Genomic DNA, 25078 nt, shown 5'->3' with positions numbered 1-25078 from the left:
TTTTTGTCTTCAGACCTTTTAATAAGAAGCATATATTTTACATGCATTTACTGTCATTCAAAAGAATATGTCTTGAAAAGTGATTACGGGTCATATTACAAGAAGTAAAAATGACGTGTTTTTAAATGACCAATTGGAATTTCATGTTCACCAATACGGCCTCTAGTTCTGAAAAAGTAATGCCAACTTTACGTCCTTTCTGCCTTTTAACTAGAAAGACAGCAAGCACAGCTGCCAACTTCTGCAAAGCAGAGGACAGGTGAATCTGCCAAAGAAGCAAAAGGAACACCAGATTGTTTGCTTCACCTCTGTCCCTTGGATAAGAAGGCTGCACCACAACGATCTGCCACTCCTAAAGCTTCAGTACCAGACACATTGGCTCAGTTGTGGGGAAAATGCTGGCCAAAGGAAAACACTTAGAGCTAGCGTGTTTTATGCCTTCCCCTTAGTATTAGCAAGTGGCAGCGTTCTACTGGTGGGCCCAACAATGAGAGCGCACAACACAGAAGTTTCTCCACACAAACACCAATAGAGAAAATATGGAATGCACCTTGAAGAGCACTGCCAGCCACACACTTTTAATTTTCCACTTTTAAGAGGAAAATAGTAGGAGAGCTATTGTGGGTGCTATAGAATTGAGATCACTTATTAAATGATGGCAGTCTGAAGCTAGTAAGTGAGCCAAACAAACATTTCTTTGCAAAAAAATATGATGGCCAAGGACTTTTAACCTTAAGTGACCTGAGGAAATACCCAAAGGTCATAGTAAGGGTAACCATCCCACCTTTAAAAATGACTTTCAATCTTTTTCAGGGGGGAAAAATCCTACTTTCTCACAAAAACTATTAAAAAATCTTGATTTTCCTGATACCCTATTGGGAATGTTCATGTGTAGTTATTTTGCCCTTTCTTCTGGCCGATTACATGATGGAGCATGATTTTTCGCCTGAAATGATAGATGTGAGCTTGAGTTCAATTAATGTTACTAATCTCATCGACTGACTGGGCCGGAGTAAAAGGACATATCAGTGCAAATTAGTGAGCCATACAAAGAATGAGAAATGCACATAACAAATTATCTGTACGTTACAGTCCGCAACTAAGGAGTGCTCACTTAATAAAACACCAAGAATGGGAAATTCATGCTGGAGAAACTGACTCCTTTCCTTAGATTCCATCTCCTCTCATGCTCCAATACTAGGAATCATCAGGTTGTTCATCAAGGGTCCCTGATGCCCAGATATGTAAACTATTCTTTATCTCCACTGGAAATATAGTCTGTCTATTCCTCTTGTCATATTCTATCTTGCATTTTTATTTTTATTTCTTCAGGAACTTTACCATCTCAATTATCTCTAGAGTATAGATATTGCCTTAATATACGATTTTAAACTCCTTTTGGACATCTGAGAATGTCCCTTGCAATTAGAATTTTTTTCTTACCGAATTTCAAAATTCTGTAAACACGTTTCCTTAAGGTAAAACCACTTTGTAACTCACACAGGTCCTGTGTGTTCTAGAGTTCTGCAGAAGTCTAACCTAGCTTTCATGTTATAATCCTTAACTATGTTTCATTTCTCAGACTAAACAATTCCCCTAAGATTGGCTTCTGAACTCTTAATTCTCTTTCTTATCCTGTTTAAACATATCTTCCATTTAGTTCATCAATACCCTTCTTAAAATCTTCACATTAGAAACAGGAAAGACAGATGATATAATACAAAAACAATACAAATATATGAAAAGAACAAAGTACTACAAAAACACAGTGGAAGGGAACTTTATCTGGCTTATGAATCTATTATTTCACCACTGGTGAAATCACCAAACAGGGCTGAACCAAGGTCACAGAATCCTATAGCATCCCCTCATGCACAACAGTGCACAACAGTGGTTCACAGTTTTCCGAGGAATATAGCAAAGTAAGCAAAACTAGCAACATCAAAACTTAATTGAACATATAGCAGGCATTGCACATGTACTTTCCTATATTAACTTATCTAATATTCATAATAATCCTTTGAGGTAGATATTATCATTACATTGTTTTATAAGGTAAGAAACTGAAGCTTCAAGCAAGAATTTGCTAAAGGTTAAACAACTTGTAAATGGAAGAGCTGGAATCCTACTGAAGTCTATCTGGTTGCAAAGAAAAATTTAGGTCTTACAATATATTACTTACTCTTAAAGATGGATGATGGGGCTGGCGATGTGGCATAGTGGGTAAAGCTGCCACCGCCTGCGGTGTTAGTGTCCCATATGGGTGCTGGTTCAAGTCCCAGCTGCTCCACTTCTGATCCAGCTCTTTGTTGTGGCCTGGGAAAGCAATGGAGGATGGCCCAAGTCCTTGGGCCCCTGCGCATTTGTGGGAGACCCAGAGGAAGCTCCTGGCTCCTGGCTTCAAATCAGCACAGCTCCAGCCATTCCAGCTACCTGGGGAGTGAACCAGCGGATGGAAGACCTCTCTCTCTCTCTGCCTCTCTCTCTCTCTCTCTCTGCCTCTCTGTGTAATTCTGACTTTCAAATAAAAAAATAAATCTTAAAAAAAAAAAAGTCAATGTTAAATACCACATCAACAGGATATGGGACAAAAATCACATTATCAGTTTTAAAAAAAAGATGATGGATAGCTATTAAATTAAAAAGTAGGTACAGTCATAAATTACATAAAGAAACAGATAACAGTTCAATTTTTCCAAATCTCTAAATGCCAATATACATTGCTAATCTCCAACAGTGGGATGCAGTATGCCCTGTTTCCCGCACTTATTTACCTAGAAACACATTTTCTAAATGCATCTTGAAGGATTATGGTTATACAAAACACACCTTGAAAAATGTTACTTTAAGTTAGGAACAACTCTAAAATTTTTTGGGTACATCTGTCTAATCAGTTATGAACCTACCCAATAGTATTATACAGGTGAATTTCATACCTAAATTTTTCACTTGGGGAAACCAACTGCCAAAATACAATCTAGGGATCATAGGGGAATGTAGCATTTATTTACACAAAGCAAAGTAATAAAACACTACCAATAACAGACTCTGTGCTAAGTACTAGCCATACAAAAATGGGTATAACATAATTGATTACTTCTGTTAGGGTGCCATTTTTTTTTTAAAGATTTATTTATTTGAAAGTCAGAGTTACACAGAGAGAGAGACAGAGAGAGAGGTCTTCCATCTGCTGGTTCACTCCCCAATTGGCCACAATGGCAGAGCTGTGCCGATCCAAACCAGGAGCCAGGAGCTTCTTCCAGGTCTCCCACATGGGTGCAGGGGCCCAAGGACTTGGACCATCTTCTACTGCTTTCCCAGACCATAGCAGAGCACAGAATTAGAAGTGGAGAGGCCAGGTCTCGAACTGGTGCCCATATGGGATGCCAGCACTTCAGGCCAGGGTGTTAACCCACTGCGCCACAGTGCCAGCCTCATCAATTTTTTTGAAGACATTTTTTGAGAGGGAGAGAGCATGAGCTCCCATCCTCTAGTTTACTCCCAAAATGCCTACAACATCCAGGGTCAAAGCTTGGAACTGGGAATGCAGCTCTCCCGTATGGGTTGCAAGAACCCAATCACCCGAGTCATCACCACTGACTCCCATGGTCCGCATTAGCAAGAATCTGGAACCAGGAGCTGGAGCCAGAAACCAAACCCAGATGGAGGCATCTTAACTCCTAGGGTAAAGGCCTGTTCCCAAAGTGCTGATCGTTTTGTCGGGAAGTAGAGAGATTCACACACTGTACACATCTCCAGAGACTTGACTCACATTGTGTTGCTATAAACAATCAGAGTACCCTCACGTTGAAGCTTTCAATGGGGAAAGATAAATAATACAAGGAATGCAATAGTTGAATCTCCACAAAGTTCAGATTATACACAAAAGCTAATATAACTCCATTTGGATAGATCAGAAAAGATTCCACTGAAGAAGGGCAGCATCCTTTTTCCCTTTGCCCTGATCACTATTCAGAGTAAAAAAAAAAAAAAAAAAAAAAATGCTTCATGCATTTTGTTTCCTAATAACTGAAAATTTTATCAAAACTCTAAATTTTAGTATTTTAAGAATCTCAGTTAACCAAAACTTCCTCTTTTTTACAAAGCAGGTTTTATGTTTTCGTAGATAGCTCCATATTCCTGATAACAATTTGCTGCTACACCTTCATATAATTCTGGAGTGAAATGTGTTCTGTGAATCCTCAGGGCCTAGATTCTCAGATGAAAAGTCACTTATACATCACAAGTGAGATGAATGTTAAGATATAAACTGGCTGTTTCTAAAGCATTTTAATATCTGAAAAACTTGAGCTTTTGGAAAAGGAAAAGACTTCAAGATTATTGCAAAATGCTTAAAGTTAGAACTAGGACTAATTTAATCTAAGGGAAAAGGAGATTAAAAAAAAAAAATGAAATAAACCAGGCTTGAGGAGCATGATTTGCACCAACTGTCCTTCAAATTTCTCAACTTCACTCATCAACAACTAAGTGAAAACAAGCATATGTAACAGACAGGAAAAGAATGGTCAGGTCCATAGAAAGTAAAGAATGTGATTTTCCTTGATATGGAGTTTTTGGTTTTTTTTTAAGTTAAAAAGAAATACTGAAAAACCAACATGTCACCTATGTCATTTCCCTACTAGATACTCTGAACTCTTTCTCTATTAAGATAATGATGTGATGTTAATACTAAAAAACTGGAAAGAATAATATAGGCAACAACAGGGTTTAGATTAAGTAAACTGTGGTAAACTTCATTTAAGAAGTGCTACTTGTACTTATAAATTGGTAGAATTATAATACATGAAAAATTTTAAATGTATCATGATAATTCTATAGATACAAAGATAAAAACTGAAGAATAAAATGAAATATATAAAAATAACCATGATTGTTATTGGGTGGTAGAGTTTCTAGTGATTTTTCTTCTTTATGCTTTTCTATATTTTCCAAATTAACTTGTATTGCTTTTAAAATAAAAAAATTCTCACCAGAGACCCAGATGGAATTCCTGGCTACTGGCTTCCATCTGGACCAGTCTTGGCTTGTGGGCATCTGAGAAGTAAACAAGCAGAAGAAATCTCGCTCGCTCACAAGAAATTTTTTTAAAAATGAGCATGTGGATGTGCTATAATAATTCATTTATTAAATTTGAAAGGTTATTTCCCAAAGCTGAAGATATCAGTAAACCCTCTTTTGGTTACAGTTGCCACCTATATGGAAAATGTAGGCTAAACCATGAATGGGGTCTGAATATGTGACCACTCAACATAAAGAGCTCTGTACTATGTCAACATCCATCTAACACCAAGGCTCTAGTCCTGGAAATGGCACTAAAGTGACCTAGAACGCCACTTTCCAGAGGTGCAACGTTGGGGAATTAGACCATTTAATTGTCTGAGGGCTCTTCTGATAAGATGATGAGTGGCATCTACAAATGCCTAAATATTAGAGAGCTGCATACAGAATGGGGTAATACTTAGGATAATCTATACAGCCACAAAAAATATTTGCTAAAGATCCAGGACCTAACCAGTGGCAGATACAAACCCCAAGTCTGTCGCTAGTTAGGTGTTTGAGCTTCCAAAAATCATTTCATTTCCTTAGACCACTGTAACGGCAGGGGGACTAGATGATCTCTATGTCCTTCAAATTCTAATTTCTAGGACTTGGAACCAAAATCCTGGAAAAGACAGAAGGAAACAGATAAAGGATAAAAACAAAAAAAGAATTCAGATTTTTCTTTGCCCCGAGTTATATTTTCTTTAGTTGTATTACCTGGTAGATGAACAAGTTAGGATAACTATTGCATTCTAGTTGATGGTAGGATAGCAATTATTAAAAGGGGAAAATGTGATTAGATTAAGAGGCAGGCAATCAGCTACCCAAATGTTAACTATTATTTTAAATATAATAATTAGCTCCAGAAGGCAGGAGCCATCTAGCACTTTATAGTAACTAGAAAGCACTCAAATATTTATTTTATGAGTTATGATTACCACTGTTCTATTTGAATGAGGAAGAACTGGGAGCAGGCAGTCTTCAGTGGAAGATTCCAGTGGTTAGAAATTCTGTTCTTTTTTCTATTTCAAAACACTCCAAGTCTATGGACCCATTAAACACCCATTATGTGTTTATGATCTAGCACAGTGAGAAAGAGTCAACTGGGATGCACAGTATTTCACTTACTTTTAAGACTGTCCAAATACTCTGGCAAGATTTCATTGTATTGAGTAAGTGTCAACAGGGACTCACGGAGCCTGACAATTCAAAAGAAACCTTCCTTGTTCACATAAACTAGGAGCAACTATGTTTTCCACCTTTAGTCCAATCAATAAATGACACAATAATTTTCAAAGATACGGATAATATGTGCATGTACTTCAAAAAGTTTGTGGAAAATCAAATTGGAAGTTTATTTGGTACAAAACATTTTTGAAATCTATATATAGTTTTCTTATTATAAACATTTTCTGTGAACTTTTTGAAGATCTTGTTATACAAACATATGGTCCCAATGTCTTTTATCACATTTCCTTTTATCCTGTGTACAACTTAAGAAAATACTGTGTATATTTTCATTTTGCTCATAAGTCATGGAACTGCTTCACTGTGGCCTACTCAATGGCTTTCCTCCTAGCACAAATGCTAGGTGTACACTACAATCAGTAATTGGTCTTTAACAAGGATTGGAATAAGCATCAGTTGCACCCACTGTCACAGCACTGCAGTTCACTGACATCAGATCAACACATTGAAAGAAACTCCTCAGTCTAGGTTTGAAAACATTGGTGCTCCATTAAAACTAGCGAAATGGAATCTGACTAGTATCAATGTCCTTATCACTATATACCTAAGTTAAGGCAGGACACTCATTTGTGGACTTTACTTAGGTAGACATATTATTTACCCTTCAATTTCTGTTTGTGATGCCAAATTAACACTCCAACTGTACATTTCCTATGACAAGTTTGAGGTACTATAAAAAATTGTAACAAATAAGGGTATACACATATATAATTCATGCTTTTGGCAAAATTATACATCACATACATGGTATCACAAACATAGGGGCCAATTGTCACCCAATCGACTCGCACAAGCCTACAATATCTAATTATAGCCAAAGGTTCACATCAACTTGTTGGTCTGATTCAATTAACATTTACAAAAAGGCTGCTTGATACAGGACACAAACATTCGCCTCCCTCCCTTCAAGGAGCTTACAAGGACATTCTAGTCTCCCTTACTCATAAAACTAGAAGGTTAACAATTCCCTTTTTATAGAGTTCTTAATAACAGAAGTTAAGGAACTATATTTTTGCTACATGGCTGGGATTGGAAAGTAGAACTGATCTTATTTGAAAGAAAATAGGATCTATTGGGAACCACTGAAACACCTGTCTCTATAACTGTAGTATTATGAAGATATCACTTGCCCATCTCCAGAGATGTGGTTTTGAGAACCCTGAATTCCACTAAGGTAAAAGACTTTAAGAAGAGACAGAATTCATTATATAGCCTTAGGTTAGACAAGACAAATAATAGTAACTACCATTTGCTGAGTGACAACCAGGTCCCAGACTTGTCATAAATTTTATCCAAGTAACAGTGCAAACATGGGCATTTTCATCCAGGTTTCACAAGTGAAGAAACTGAGGCTCAAAGGATCTAGGAAATTTGACTGGGGTCATAGCCATTTTTCAGAATCAATTCAAGTTTCAGCTCTTCTTCCAACTTGAACCCAGGCACTCTGATAAGGGATGTAGGCATCTAAAGCCCCCTACTTCTCCTCCCTGTTTTAACCACTGTGCCCCTAACACCCACCCCTAAATGCCTGCTTTGATCTCCTTACTTTCATGTCAATGGGCATTTGTCTTTAAGAAATGGCTGAATCATAATAGTTTTAGAAATGTGTTATTTAAGCCAAGTAAGTCCAGAATGTCAGCAAACACCCAAAATTAGGAAAACAACATAGAACAAATTCTTCCTCCATGCCTCTAGAAGGAACCAGCACCACTAAAACACTTATTTTGGATTTCTAGCCTCCAAAATTATGAGGCAATAAATTTTTGTCTTAGAAAAAGGTATTTAATAAGAATTTTATCTCAGAAAAATGCAACATTAGTCATACTGAATTATTTTCACATATTCAAAGGAATGCCAACTCCAAAGTAAACATACAAGTCATTGTGGTTCATTATTCTGAATTTAAAGCATTATTTCTTGCTTAGCACAAAATAATCATCTAAATGGTGCTAATACAAAAGCTATTAGCCATATGTCTACTTAAGTTAATTAAAACTAAGTAAAATTAAGACCTCCACAGTCCCCCTTGCCACATTTCAAGTATTCAACAGCCACATGCACTACTAGCTAGGGCAGATACAGAAGATTTCCAACAGAAAATACAGTGGAAAGTACAGGTTTAGACTTGTAGAAAACCAGAGTTTTATTTTAAGAACTTCTAATATATCCAACACTGACTTCATAACACTCATACAGTGACAGCTATACTCCATAGTCTCATAAATATCATTTTCTTGGATTTACAATCTAGAAAAAAACAGAACAACTGGCACCATCATGCATGGTGGCAGGTCAGCATCTAGTTGAGAGACACTATTGTCCTGACCTTGCTGTTGGCAAGAGTTATCTTGTGCAGTTCCATTTGTCTGGATTAGAACGTGATTGGAGTGAGAAAATGGAAAACATGACGCTTCCTCTTCAGCAGTGACCCTGACTTACCCAGTGTTCCCTGCAGAATTGCTGCCAAGAGACTATGAAGAACATTTCACACCAGCAGTAATCCTGCACTTTCGAAACAGCTATAATAAGCTCTCAAGATAATGAAAGGATTGATCCTGTATAGCTATGAATTTTCCCAGGTCCCATATTCTCTCATTGAGATAGAAACACTGAATATAAAACAGAAAAGTCCAACTGCGGTTAGAACACCCTACCAGAAGACAATCAATATGCCTGGGATGCCTATAGCTCTCCAAATAGGCTCAGAGTCTTCTAAAATTACGTTTTAGGGTTTCAAAACTTTCCATATTCTATTCCTCAACTATAAATCAACATAAACTAAACAGAATAAAATAAGATAAATACATTCACTCTATTTCTTGCCTGAATCAAAGCCTCCAAATACATTTGAAAACTATTTCAATAATTTCTCAAGATCAATGCCTTTAGCATTTTAAAATCTTGAAAACTTTTTTAAAAAGACTCAGTATCCATAGTATAAGAATTTCAAAGAATGAAAATAAGTCTGAGTTATGCATTAAGACAGCCTAGACTCCCCACTGAAACAAAGTAATGGCCAGTATGAATCTAGAGAGATCGCATGATCTACATGCTTGAAAAGACAGAGTTGTATTAACAGCTAAATTGGATCCATCCTGATTATTCTTAACTTTGTTTAAAATAAGCACTTGAAATACGCTATGACACTAAAAGCCTAAACACAAAGAAAAACAATAAAGGGTATTAGTATGGCTACAAATATGATAAGAACTCTGACCTATGCAAAAATAAAAGGAAAACTATTTTTTTTATTTACAGCAGCCTGTGTGTACCCCATGGCTCTTTGAGAAACACAGGCTCTTAGAGGGACTTATAGCCAAAGCAGATTTGGTGGTTTCTCATTAACCCCCTGGCATGTGTATTTCAGAAAATTAAGTAGTTTATGGAGCACATACTCTTGAGACATTCCCTTGCTTGATTAGATGAGGCAACAATACAATGTGGATGTGAATTCTAAACAGATGGGGAAAATAACCATAGAAAAGGAGCTGCTGGCATTAGCCAAATTGTAAAAGGGTTCTCCTAATGGGCAAGCAAAATATACCTCATTGAGAAAGAAATTAGAGGAGATCTTGCCACCAAGCCTAGGAGCCAAGGCTCTCTGTAGGCCTCAGTGTTGGGGAGCAGGGAGAAGGTCATGATGGAAAGCAGGAACACGAGGAACTTCTAGGTTGCTGGTTACATTCTGTTTCTTAACTTAGGTGATGGACACAAGTGTGTACACACTGAGTAATTCAAAAAGCTCCACACTTAGAATTTGTGCACTTTTATGGATGTTACCCTTAAATTTTTTTTCAACATAAAGAAGTTAAATGCCTCCTCACCCTCAACAGTCATAGTCTCAGAATCTTTGTGGGTTTCCAGGAAAGAAACAACAAAAAAAGGAATTTGCTTAATTTAACACTAGGGCACAGCACTGAGTCAGACACATGTTGCTGTGGTGACATTTCATACTCCAAGGTTCCTTTGTGAACATTCTGGTGTGGCACTAGTCCAAGCTATTGCTGCATACTAAATAAGACATTATGTTTGAATATTGGGGATGAACCAACACAGTTGTCAGCCAACAACCATATGTAGAGAACCTCATACATGCATAGCTCTATCTGCTGCACTGGCCATTGTGGCGAAAGAAGTACCCCAACCACAAATGATATAAAAATGGCTTTTTTTTGCATAAGCAATACATCAGCATATGTATTGGGATTTTTTGGAGACAGAATTGATAAGATATAGATACATAGATGAAAGGGAAATTTGGGGGGGGGGTATTGGCTCACATGATTGTGGCAGCTGAGAAGTCCCATGACAAGTCGTCAGCAGGCTGAAGACACTGGGATGCCAGTAGCATGGCTCAGTCCAGGTCCGAAGACCTCAGAACCAGAGAAGCAGACAGCATAATTCTCAGAGGCCAAAAGCCGAAGTACCAGCAAGAGGGATGCATGTGTAAGTCCTGAAGCCCAAAAGTCAACAGTGAAGTCTAAGACAGGAGCCGAGCACACAGCAACTCTCAGAGCAGAAACCCAAGCCACCTTCTATATATAGTGGCCCCAGACACCCCACCTCAAATCAACTGATGGTGCCCACCCACGAAGAGGGTGGGTCTTCCCACCTAGGGCCCTCAGACTCACATGTGGATCGCATTTGTAAATATTCTAATGGATACACCTTAGCAATGCCTTTCTAGGTTTCTGGATATCCCTTGACTCAGTCAAATTTGATCCAGTCAAATTTTGACATATAAAATTAATGATTACAGCATAAAAATAATAATACTATTCACACTAAAATTATAATTTCTAAAGGGAGAATGACTACCCCTACTACATTACTTTAATCATAAAAAATCTCCAAAAACTTGTTGCTAGTTCAGTGCAATGGTCTCACTTTGGCTACTCAGTGGAATCACCTAGGGGAGATTTTAAAAGCAACAATGCTTGGCCAGTGCCACAGCTCAATAGGCTAATTCTCCACCTGTGGCACCGGCACCCCAGGTTCTAGTCCCGGTCGGGGTGCCAGTTCTGTCCTGGTTGCTCCTCTTCCTGTCCAGCTCTCTGCTGTGGCCTGGGAGTGCAGTGGAGGATGGCCCAAGTCCTTGGGCCCTGCACCCGCATGGGAGATCAGGAGAAGCACCTGGCTCCTGCCTTCGGATCAGCACAGTGCGCCGGCCACAGCGTCCACTGTGGGGTGAACCAACGGAAAAGGAAGACCTTTCTCTCTGTCTCTCTCTCACTGTCCACTCTGCCTATCAAAAAAAAAAAAAAAGCAACAATGATTGAGGGCCATTCTGGTTCAAATAGTCTGGGACATGACCTGGTCATTCCATTCTTTTCTAACCCTGCAGATGATTCTAATGTGCAGTCAGGGATAAGAACTACTGCTTAGCTTGGGACTTAAGCTATTTCAGGTGAGGATAATACAAAACAGAACAATAGGAGAATGAATGTAAAGATCCTGTGCCCAGGGAGAATTAGCACTGTTGACCAGATTAAAGGGTCACATGCAGAGGTCAGATTAGATCACTGGTTCCCAAAGTGGTTCCACCACAAGGTAACAAGAAATAAGAAATGTTTTTGTTTTGAAACCTCCATTTAGGCCTGTGCCGCGGCTCAATAGGCTAATCCTCCGCCTAGCGGCGCCGGCACACCGGGTTCTAGTCCCAGTTGGGGTGCCGGATTCTGTCCCTGTTGCCCCTCTTCCAGGCCAGCTCTCTGCTGTGGCCCAGGAGTGCAGTGGAGGATGGCCCAAGTGCTTGTGCCCTGTACCCCATGGGAGACCAGGAGAAGCACCTGGCTCCTGCCATGGGATCAGCGTGGTGCGCCGGCCACAGCGCGCCAGCCACAACGGCCATTGGAGGGTGAACCAACGGCAAAGGAAGACCTTTCTCTCTCTCTCTCTCTCACTGTCCACTCTGCCTGTAAAAAAAAAAAAAAAAAAAAAAAAAAAAAAAAAAAAAAAAAAAAAAAAGAAACCTCCATTTAGACTTAAGGAAGTCAACATGATTCCTCCTGATTGGAGCTATCTATATGATTGACTCACTTCTGTGATTGACTCAGGAATGGAATAAAGTCACAATTTCTTCCTTTAAAAAAAAAAAAAAGATTTATTTTAAAGGCAGTGAGAGAGAGAGAGAGAGATTGAGATTGACTTTCGATTCACTGGTTCACTCCCCAAATGACCACAACCAAGACTGGGCCAAGCCAAACCCAGGATTCAGGAACTCCATCTGGGTATTCCACATGGGGGAAGGAACTCAAGTACTAGCGCTTGTTGCCTCCCAGGTGCATTAGCAGAAAGCTAGACTGCAAGTGGAGTAGCCAGGACTAAAACAACCAGCATTTTGATTATGGGATACTCATGTCCCAAGCCATAGCTTAATCTGCAGCACCATAGCACCTATCCCACAGTGTCTTTATTCTAAAATAGCCCTTTCAAGCTCTGGATGAGGGATACATTAAGGATTTTATGTTGAGGGTAAAGTACTTTGAAACATACTAAGAGTACTTACAACAATCCTGAATTACCAATGTTTCAGTTACAACATAATAACTGAGTGCTAGGACTGCCACCTATGATGCTGGCATTTCATATTGGAGTGCCAGTTCAAGTCCCAACTCCTCTGCTTCTGATTCAGTTCCTTGCTAATGTGCCTAGGAAAGCAGCATAAGATGATCCAAGCACTCGAGTGCCTGCCACTCATGTGGGAGACCAGGATGGAGTTCCTGGCTCCTGTGTGGGGCTGGCCCAGAACTGGCTATCACGGCCATTGGGGAGTGAACCAGTAGATTGAAGATTGTCTCTCCCTTTCTCTGTGTCAGTATTCCTTTAAAATATATAAACATTTAAAATGAATAAATAACTGCATGTCTACTATGTGCCCGATACGCTTTTTGTATTAACTGGTAACCATCACAGCGACCCCATGAGATTGGTACTTTTAATTATCCTAAAATATAAGAAAATTAGGGGCCGCTGCTGCAGCACAGCAGGTTAAACTCCAGCTTCATTGTCAGCATCCTATGCTGGTGCAGGTTTAAGTCCTGGCCACTCCACTTGTGATCCAGCTCACTGCTAATGTTCATGGGAAAACAACAGAAGAAGGCCCAATTCTCTGGGCCCCTGCAACCTACGAGGACCTAGATGAAGCCCTTGGCTTAGGTCTGGCCCAGCCCTGGCCATTGCAGCAGCTATTTGAGGAGTAAACCAGTAGATAGATGTGTGTGTGTGTGCATATAATTCTGCCTTTCAAATAAATAAATCTTTTTAAAAATAGAAGAGAGTGTACCATGGTGAAGAATTATTTAACAAGGTCAATTGTTAATAAATGGAGGATCCAGCATTCAAAACCAGGCAGCTTGGATCTGTTGTAAGCACTTTGCTCACAGGGAAGTTGGAAGAAGATAACACGAGCAGATGGTACAAATTTCAAGATGGAAGCCTTGAATACCAGGCCAAGGAAATTTAACTTGCTTGTGATAGACATAATCATGTGGGGGTGAAACATAACAGGGAGGTTTTTCAAGCAACTAACTGTTGTGCATGAACTAGAAGAGCATTTGACATCACTGACTTCCTGGACATGCTGTTTCACGTCTGATTTACAGGCACTCTCTCCCGCTGGTCTTTCTTCTTCTCTGCTGATTCCGTTTTCAGACTCTTTCATGTCTCCTTCCCTTTCTCCTCCTTCCATACCTACCCTGGAATTTTTCAGATTCTTGATGTGTTTCTTTTCTGCCCTTCTGGCTGCTCTAAGCTACTATTATTAACAAGTGTGTGAAGAGGGGAATGTTTAAGTATCTCAGGTGGAGACGAAATTTAAAATCCCCTTAGGTGATCCCAATATACACAATGAGAATCACTGGCTGATAAACATGTTGATTACCATCAAAACATCTGTGTTCAAGCCTCCAATCACTTATTCAAACTTCAGATACATAAAACACAGTTCATTTCCCCCATCCCTCTTCCTACAGTCTATATCATGCTTAATGATAACAGACATCAACTTCACCTAGACTCTAACTTTGAGGGTCTTTCTCAGTTTCCCAAATCCAATCCACCACCAAATCCAAGTGATTCTTCTTTAAATCCGCTCTTTCACTCTCTTTTATCTTTAAATCCCTCTCTTTCCCATGACCATTGTCCTAACCTACCCTCCTGAGAAATGACAACTGCCTTCCAACCAGTCCCCTTATGGCAATTCAGTTTCTGCATTACTGCTACTTTACTTCCCTAAATATTATAAATTTTATCAACCATATATAATGGGGTCCTCAGTGGCAGAACTACTACTAGAAATCAGGTGTTCTAACGTCCAGGACTTTTTCCACTGGAGTACACTTACTCTTTAGGTTAGATTTCATAATCTAGACTTTAAAATGGAATATTCCAGAAAAAAAAATCTATAGGCCAGGAATTATCAGATGATTTCTCTTAAAGGAGAGTTTCATAATCAAGCTTAATATTTTATACATTTTCTACAATGCTTATTTCTTGACAAATTTGCTCAACATCATTTTTATTGGATCACTTCAAACCTACTTGGAAGTTTTATTTAATTTTGAATTCTGTGGCACCCTCATCATTGATTAAAAAAATACACATAATTAACCCTTTCCTTTTCCCCATATGTAATTTAATAATTGTGCTGGGTGGGCAGAGTTGTATGATTCATGTGAGGGCTCTGAAGCCAGAAGGGCTGACCTTGAATTCCAGTGCTGCCACTTACAGCATATGCAAGACTTACTCAACTTCCTCAGTTTCCTTATTCATAAAATGAAATTGTTAACATGTTCCATAAAACCTGGTTATGTCTAATCTTAAAATAGTCCTATCCCATTTAACTGTTTAATATGTTATGTGTCATTCTAATAATGTTTATTATCTTAGCATCTATGCAGTGATAGTTCAGTAACTATCCTGAATATCTGTATTAATGTTATCTGGCTTTGTTTATAAATTCCTTGGTTGTTCAAGGGTGTATACCCAAACAAAGGTTCTGAAATATGTCTAACAGAGAAATAAATTCTATTATAGCTAGGTCAAAACCAACCTTCAATTACCAAGGGAGACACTCTTATCTCATGAGCACATCCAATAGCTGTCTAATTATGCACTATGTTCTTCACTGTCATTTAAATAACCCATTCTTCACATTAATTTTAATTATCTCACCAAATTATGAGTTTGTCTCACCTTGGGATGAACAGTGGAAAAATGAACAGTGGAAAAGCATGAATTTGAATAATATTTCATACCTATGTAAAATTATTCAGAGAAAGGAACAGAATTCAGTGGTATAAATGCAGGGAACTTTTTTTCTTTTCTTACTATTAACTAAAACTGTGACTATTCCTATATACGAGAGACATTGTTACAACTAAATTTTTTTTTTAAATTGTCAATGATCTAGTAATCACACTCTTAGGTATTTACCCCATTAAGTTGAAAACACTGACACAAAAATGTGCACCTCCATAACTGCCAAACTTAGAAGTAATCAGTATGTTCTTCAATACATGAATACACAATCAAAGTGTGGTATATTCCCTATCATGAAATTAAAAAGAAATAAGCTATTGAGTCATGAAAAGACACATGGCACCAATTACACAATGAAAGAAGCCAGTCTGAAACAGCTACATACTGTATGATTCCAAATATATGACACCTAAAAAAGGAAAAACTATAAAGGTAGCAAAAAAAAAGTTAGCACTTGTCAGAGCCTATAGGGTGGGAGTGGAGAGAGAGATGGGGATTTTTAGGAGAGTGAAACTATTCTGTATGTCTATAATAGTGGCTTCTTTTCAAACCTCATTTTGTTTCTTCTTTAAAAATAATTGAATTATTTGAAAGGGAGAGACAGACAGGGGGGGGATCTCCCTTCCACCGATTCACTCTCCAAATGCCTAACAAGAGCCTGGTCACGTGGATGGCAGGAACTCCACTACTTCGGCCATTACCTGCTGCCTCTCAGGGTCTGCATTATCAGGAAGCTGGAATGGGGAGCAAAGCCAGAACTGAAACGTAGGCACTCCGATATGGGATGTGAGCTGGCATCCCAACAATGCCAGCTTCTATGACAAATGCCTACTTCTGCCCAATATGCAAAAATACCCACTTTATTCCCTTTTTGGACTCATAGACATCAGCTGATTTTCTTAAATAACTTTTTCATTGTTTACTGGAGATATGTAAATGTTTTAGGATGAAATAAGTATAAAGTAAATAAGAAAATATCCCTTAGTAGCTCTCAAATGCATCCCATTTGTGTAAGCTGCCTGATTTTTATACATTACTACATTACAGTGTCATGAATAAAGCCAAAAATAAAGTAGATGCTGTGGTATAAGCCATCACTCCTATACAATGCGCCTAATCTAGGAAGTGGTTATTGTCTCTGTTATTCTCAAAAGTAAAAGATACTAAGAGGCTGCCATTGTGGCCTAGCTGGTTAGCCCGCCACTTACAATACCAGCATCCCATATCAGATGTCAGTTCAAGGCCCAGGTGCTCAACTTCTAATCTAGCTCTCTGCTAATGCACCTGGCCAAAGATGGCCAGATGCTTGGGCTCCAAATACCCCTGTGGGAGACCAGAGTGGAGTTCCTGGCTCCTGGCTTTTGCCTGGCTTAGCCCCAGCTATAGCAGCCACATGGGGAGTAAACCAACAGACAAAATATATCTCTGTCTCTTTCTCTCTCTCTCTCTCTCTCTCTCTCTCTCTCTCTCTCTCTGTTGCTCTGCCTTTTAAATAAATAAAATCTTCTTTTTTAAAAAATTATTTATTTATTTATTTGAAAGGCAGAGTTACAGAGAGGCATAGGCAGAAAGAGAGGCACAGGTAGAGAGAGAAAGTCTTCCATTCTCTGGTTCACTCCCTAAATGGCTGCAATGGCTGGAGCTGGGTCAATCCAAAGCCAGGAGCCAGGATCGTCTTCAGGGTCTCCCACGTGGGTGCAGGGGCCCAAGCACTTGGGCCATCTTTACTGCTTTCCCAGGCCATAGCAAGGAGTTGGATCAAAAGTGGAGCAGCCGGGACTCAAAGCAGCGCCCATATGGGATGCTTGCACTGCAGGCGGCCGCTTTACCCACCACACCACAGCGCCAGCCCCAATAAATCTTCTTTTAAAAGTAAAAGATACTAAGTTCCACCAGGCATCAACTACTCCTTAAAATTTATAGTCTGCTACCATTTTTCATGTCTGTATGTTAGTAAATTAATTTTATAGGTATTTAATAACTACTGACACCCAATAAAAGATGTAGAAAAAATTAAAATATGTAAAAGGTGTATCATCCCTCAAAGACACATTCATCAATGTCAATACTACATTAGTATCCTGTTTTAAAGTGCTTTTACTTATGTTGCTTGCATTCCTCGTTTTTTTTTTTTTTTTTTTTTGTCTTCATTTTGCTCCAAAACTTCTTCCTTAAAAATATTTTATATGTATTCTACCAGCTCCTCTTGGCAAACTCTCTCTTAACCGACCACTTAGGCTTTTAAATGGTGACAGCAGATATCCCACCCCCAAGGAAGCATTTATTTCCCCCACCATTTATTTTTTAAAAGTTTTTGAAGACAAACGATCCCATTTTCAGAAAAGTGAAACAAGCAGAAAACCAATAAAAGAGGTAAATAAAACCAAATAATAGTTCTAGAAGTTTTAAATATGAACTATCTCAATTAATTTATGTACTTTAGCATTCAACAGTCACATTCAAAATTTATAACAAAGCCTTTAAATCATTTATTTTTACATAAACTGATTCCAAAATGAGTAGCTTTTAATAACTGTCTAAAATTTGAGAGGAAATGTGGTGGTTTTCATTGTAGACTGCTTTTTAAAACTAAAATTTCCATAGAAATGTGATTTTCAGTTATAGTATTCTAAGTTCTAAAGAAAATGGCAATATGCAAATACTAATATAGCTATGCCTTAAACACACTTGTTCATACACATTATCTATTGTCTTTGGACAATGTCTGTTAACTCTTATCTCTTTTACTCTATGCAATTGCCTATACATTTTTAACAGCTCCATCTGTTAATTTCTCTTTATTGAAATATTAAATGCTGTTTGTGAACTTTCAAAAAAAATCTTCCAAAGGTACTAACTATATGTTAAAGGTACATGGATTTTCATAAAGCAAAAATAGTTTTAAAATAGGAAAACTATTTTAAATGTTTATGTTTTACCCTACAAAACAGTCTTCAACTAAATTTTTTGGTAAACGATGTTGCAGTCTTTTACCAAGTTCTTTGGTTCAGTATAAATGATATGGTAAATTTGCATTCAAATTCATGGAACTTTTCAAATCTGTTTCCCATTTAGCTGGCCAGCCAACAACAATATTTTCATTTGTAAACAGCTGTTTCATAATCAGCTCTTTTGTATGAAATTCTTTGTGGAATTCCATAAAAGATAGAAAATTTTCTTTAAAATATAAGAATTGCATTAATCTACTGCAAATCATTGATTAGCTTTTGTATACTATCACACAGTTTAGCTTATAAGGGAAGATTTTAGGGAAAATTTAATCTTGTGTCCAAATATAACATTACTTTAAACATGAGGTCATCTAAACATCTGTCTCCAATATATCACTGGGGATTTAAATCAAAAGTCTGCTAAACATGTACAATCATTTTGAAAATAAATAACAGGACAAATTTTGTCTTGATTATGATTATCATGCATTTTAAAAGGAAACATTTATTCTAATAAGAAAAGTCTGAACTAATTTAAGCTTTATTGACATTAAGTTAAAATAGTTTCATACAAGACTAAAATAGATATTTCATTTGTCTGCTGCTTAACAATAATTTTCTTTTCAACATTATACCCTAAATTTTTCCTCACTAAAAAAACACTTTTCATTTATCTCTCCATATATTTCCAATTTTAAAATAGTCAAAGAAAATTTTGAAGTAAATTTTTTTCATATAATAACTGAAAAAGCAATATTTCTGAAGTTTCCTTCCTTTAGTACGACTATAAAACTATAACTATGAAAGTAAAAAGAATAACAACTAATTACAAGAGACAGTTAAGGCAGTTAAGTCATTGTAAGACTCTACAAATGGCAAACAGTGGATGCATTTTTAAAGGAGATTAATTCAACTTATACTGTATACCTAATTTGTGTCTAGTAAATATGAGCATTTAAATTCAGTAACAGGACCACTTCAGAAACCAGCAGAACACTGAGGACTAATTAGTATTAAAAATGAAGCAAAATGCTTAATCATTAAAAGTTTCTGCCAGAACTAAAATGTTAAAAAGTTAAAAAGTTAAAAAGTTGGAGAAGAAGATATGAAAACATCACTGAATAGCACATTTTTAAGAGAACACAACAGCATTCCCTAAATTTGAAGAAATCACCAAAGAATCCAGCTGCAAGGGATGTTAGTGTCCACGTTCATCTTCATCTAATTGGCTACCACAAAATATAACTGTAGAAGGTGGATTTATGGCTTTCTGAACCACCTCAATTTACTCCCACTTATAGTATGGATTTGCAAGCTTTGACAATGTATGCTGCCTCGGTCAGCACAGACCAAGAACTGTGAAATGTATTCACAGCACTGCGTGTGGAACTCTGTGGGTGCGTTCATCTTGGATATCCATCACCCAGGATGAAGTTTGCGTGCTTGGTAAATGCATACGTGAGGTAATGAAAGGAACATCTGACAGAAACCAAGAATTTTCACCTTACTTGTGTTGAACTGATTACTAATAAGCTGCTTTAGTTTTCCCACCAAATGATGATGGGTATTCTTGACCTTTACCCTGAGATATTGGGGGAATTCAATAGAGTCTGTATACAAAACTAACGGTAAAACCAGTGGTAGTTGACAAGCATAATGATTATGATGGATAGCAACAACCTATCTAGGTTAAAATTGTATATGCAGAGAAACAGACACTGAATGTTAGTTAGATTTAGTATTTATTTTTTAAAAATAGTTTAAAGAAGCTTAAAATTGAAATAGAATACTTAACAAAATAATGTGGTGTGTTGATATAGAGAAAAATTCTCTTGAAAAATAGTTAAGGCACTGGCAGCTGCAAAATCCCTTTGGAAAAGTTAAATATGGCAGTATCATTTTTTTCAACTTTATATGATCTTAGGAACTTAAAAATTAATGTCTTTTGGATTACCAGGGAGAAATTGAAGCTTTCTTATATAATTAATACAATTGAGTTTATCCTGGATTTTAGCATCTCCACTCCAAAAGGTTTAATACTATAATAGCTAGCTAAAAATGCTGATTCAGCATAAGCAATATTAAAAAGAATATTTCCAGGTGTTGCCTGTGTTTTTCCCAAATTAAACAAACACAGATATGACTAAAAATGAGAAGAATTTGAAATCATACTGGATTTTGCATTAAAATTGCAAAGAATGGCCGGCGCCGTGGCTCAATAGGCTAATCCTCCACCTTGCGGCGCCGGCACACCGGGTTCTAGTCCCGGTTGGGGCGCCGGATTCTGTCCCGGTTGCCCCTCTTCCAGGCCAGCTCTCTGCTATGGCCAGGGAGTGCAGTGGAGGATGGCCCAGGTGCTTGGGCCCTGCACCCCATGGGAGACCAGGAAAAGCACCTGGCTCCTGGCTCCTGCCAGGATCAGCGCGGTGCGCCGGCTGCAGCGGCGGCCATTGGAGGGTGAACCAACGGCAAAGGAAGACCTTTCTCTCTCTGTCTCTCTCTCTCACTGTCCACTCTGCCTGTCAAAAAAAAAAAAAAAAAAAAAAAAATTGCAAAGAATTGTCTTTATGATTAATTCTTTCAGTTAACTCAATTTTTTCAAAAATAAAACTAAAATATAACATAGTTTTAGTATAGTTTTTGCTTGTGTACATTTGTCTCACACATTCAAAACTTTAGTTCTCATTTATTTTATTACTTTCCATTTCTTCTCTACTAAATTCACTTTACCATGATGCTGCTAATAAGTTTACTCTTGAAAAAAATCACTTAACTTGGTTTTCTCCTATTGTATTTCTTAAAGTATATGCAACAAAATATACAAGATATTTTAAGTTATTTTTTATATTTCTCTAGATCAAGTTGACTTTATTTTTCAAAATACCTACATTAGTTTCTTGCATTTTGTCTAAGACAGGCCTTGCCTTGAAGGACAGCATTTCTCAAACTTGGCTAAGCAAGTTTTAAAATGCTGAGCCCTGGTTCCAATCTGCAGATTCTGATTTTCTCAGTCTTGAGTGTGGCCCTGGCATCAGGATCTTTTAAAGTTGTACAAGAGATTCTAAAGTGTGGTCAAGGCTGAGAACCACTGGTCAGGGAGCTCACAGCGTTGCAGATAATAACAGCAACATGGCTAATACATATATGAAGAAATGCACAATAGCACTAGCCATCAGGGAAATGCAAACCAAAACTACAGTGAGAAATCACCTCGCCCCTGTTAGAATGGCTATGACAAAAAGTCACAGAGTAACAAACACCGTGGAGGACATCAGTAACACGAAACCTTTACACGCCGTTGTTGGGAATGTAAATTAGTACAGCTACTATGGAAAATGGTATGGGGATTTCTTTAAAAACTAGAAATAGGCTTACCATATGATCCAGAAATCCCATTACATGAAATCAAGTAACAAAGAGATACCTGCTCCACTATATTTATTACAACACTTCACAATAGCCAAGATATAGAATCAACCAAGCCACCCATCATCACATAAATGGTTGAAGAAAATGGGGTACATATACACAATGGAATACTATTCAGCCATAAAAAAAGAATGAAATCTTGTTATCTGCTGCACAATCGATGGAACTGGAGGACAGCAATGTTAAGTGAAGTGAAATAAGCCAGAAATGGAAAGACACAGACCACATGTTCTTCTTCATATGTGGGAGTTAAAAAAAAAAAAAACCTCAATCTGAATACAGAATGTTGATCACTAGAAGCTAGAAGGGGTGAGAGTGGGGGATAGAGGGAGTTTGGATGTTAAAAAGTGGGAAGTTGGGAGTGGTTCATTAACATGACAAATATACTATATGAGATGTTAATAATGGCAAAACTGTGGTTTATAGACTGTCAAACATATCATACAATAGAAGCTGTTAATTATGGGGCAGCAGGGTGTGGAATACATGGTAACTCTCAGTACTACTTCACAACTTTTTAAATTTAAAACAATTCTAAAATAATATGATTTAAAAAAACAGCAAGAAACCACCAGTTGATGGTGTGCTTACTGATGCCAAGCAATGGGCTAATTGCTTTCATGTGCTATCTCACATAACTCACAATAACCTTCTGGGGAAAGATTCTATCACTATTCCTATTTTATGAACAGGAAGATGAGGAGTAGAAAGATTAAGAAAGTTGTCCAAAGTCCCACCAGTGTTAATTGGCTAAGACAGAATGCAAATGTCTCTGTCCAGCTCCAGAGTGGGAACTTCAACAGTGCCTCTCAACATGGAGGAAAACATTGCCACTAAGCAAATTGTTTTAGGAGCAGGTCACGGTGTTTGTGAATAGAAGTGGCAGAAGAATCACTTTCAGGGATATAAATCTATGAAAACTGGCCAGATATTGGAAATGTCCACTTTTCTCCTTAGTCTGAGTATTGGAATAAATTGTAAATTTCCTCAAACTAGTAGTATCTGAAGCAAAAAATCAAATCAAATAAAATACTCCCAGGCAGTTTCCCAGTCTGGCTGCATACCTCCCCGTTGTCATGGACACAGGAAGGAACAATGAAATCATTATTTGAGTATTATTTTCTTAGTTGCTGGTCAGCATATGATTCTGTCTGTAAACTGCATCTCTGCATTCCCTATGGATGGGGGAGCTGTCCCTTGGTAGTGACAGAATAACCACAAACAAAACAACCCTGCTCAGGGGAAAGCCATCTTTATCTGTCAGTATTAGTCAGTTCAGAAACAGAGCTTCAGGCAGCTGAAAAAACAGTTTGACTGTTTTAAGTGTACAGGTGGCCTTATAATGGAAAGTTTTACACAGTGAGATGCCTTTTCAACTTAAAAAAAAAAAAGTTTGGACAAAAAAGGGACAAACTTTGGCAGTATTTTCATGCAATGCTGCAAACCAGCTTACGAAAGCAAAATATCAAATTTTAGTAAAGTTTGGTGTATTAAACGCCCACCCTCTGGCAACAGGCTCAGCTGTTACCACCCTTTCTACACTGCACTTTACTCACGGGTGAAATCAGAACAGCCATTCATAACAGTTATCCTGGGGCCTGGAATATATAGAACCTTCTAGAAATGTTTTCTGAATGAATTTATGAACACTGAGAGAGCTCATTTACAAAATACTCCTGAAAAGTAGACAGTATCATAACAATCACGTCAGCATGTAAATAATAACACGGCTCCTTGAAACCTACGTAGAATGTCTTTTAACGTGTGCATTTGTAAATGTGGGTATTGTATGTGTGTGTAATGCTTGTCTAGAAGGAACCAGGATGAAAAGGGAAAGGGGCATTTGACTGATAATTCCTTAATCATTAGCAGCTTGGATCAGATTCTTGCAGTTGCATGAAATATACCTGTTGTGCTTTCTCCAACATTTGAGTCACTGGTGCAGACAGAGCCAGTTTTGAAGTTGCTCAAAATGTATTTTTCCTGATTCTTCCTATTATAGTTTAAACTTTTAAAGTGGCTATCAAAATGGATTAAGCTGGTGGAAATTTTGAATACATTATTCCTACAGAACAAAGTATAATTAATTAAATTTATCAATTTAGCTACTCCTTTCCTAGAAAAATGGTTTTAAAAAGTCAGATTAGGCAGCTATTGAAAAGAGTCAGAAAAGCATGGCATGCCTTGATGGGAAGCCTAGGGCAAGCCTTGACTGAGAACACTGAACCTTGGGTGTCAGCGTTTGGGGAAAAAAATACAAGAAAAGGAAAGCCAGTGAATTACCAACTTGGGTAATGATGTTGCTTCCAAACCCTGGGAGAAGGACTGACGGACCCTGGCTGCTGTAAATCAGTAGTTGTCACATGTTCTCTTTATCACGGGGGTGGGATATGGAAATAATTTACAATAAAGGCAGGGTTTTATATCTTATCTTGATTAATAATGGTTGATAAAATTTTCTCCAAATATATGTAATTTTAACACCTCAAAAGTTTTAAGAGTGATAAATATAATAGAATACCTACAAAAATATAAACTCCTTTTGTAACAAAAAAAAAGTATGTTTCAAGTAAAGGGAGTAATTTAAGTTATTAGGATGACTACTAGGGTAGAGTTAAGAACCACATGTTATCCCATAAATAGTTATAATTATTGCTTGCCAATTAAAAATAAATTTAAAAAAAGAATTCCTCCTATTAGACCTTACATGAGATATTGTGATAAAATATTGCATTGTAATATTGATTTCACTTTTGGAATAAAAAGACCACTTTAGTGAAAAATATTATGCTTATAATATCCAGTTTTGAAAACAAAATAAAATTCTACTTCCTCAAATCAGTAAAGTAAAACAAAATTAAGTTTCTAAAGGGCAAACAGAAAAATATAATTCACAATGGAAATTGCAAACAGAATTACAGTTAACATATACACATATGTTCATATTCATATGTGTAACTCACCTATGAAGATTTTTTAATGCTTGGAAGGTGGCCAAATATTTGCATGTTCCCCCTCTATTAATAACTAAAACTTACACAGCAGTAAGTGCTACTCATATTTCCAAACACTTTATATGTATGAACCTATGTGATCCTTTTAACAATGTTGTAAAGAAGACTGTATCA

At 37.5% G+C, this 25078-nt stretch overlaps 1 protein-coding gene across 2 annotated transcripts in view; it reads right to left on the bottom strand.

Annotated features, from left to right (window-relative positions):
• SLC25A21 (solute carrier family 25 member 21) overlaps positions 1–25078 on the bottom strand; it is a 557570-nt gene that overhangs the window by 510997 nt on the left and 21495 nt on the right. The window lies entirely within an intron of this gene.

The sequence above is a fragment of the Oryctolagus cuniculus genome, chromosome 12 (assembly GCF_964237555.1).
Source record: "Oryctolagus cuniculus chromosome 12, mOryCun1.1, whole genome shotgun sequence".
Classification (NCBI taxonomy): Eukaryota; Metazoa; Chordata; class Mammalia; order Lagomorpha; family Leporidae; genus Oryctolagus; species Oryctolagus cuniculus.
The sequence above is the reverse complement of the archived record's forward strand: the minus strand, read 5'-3'. Positions and strand labels throughout refer to the sequence as shown.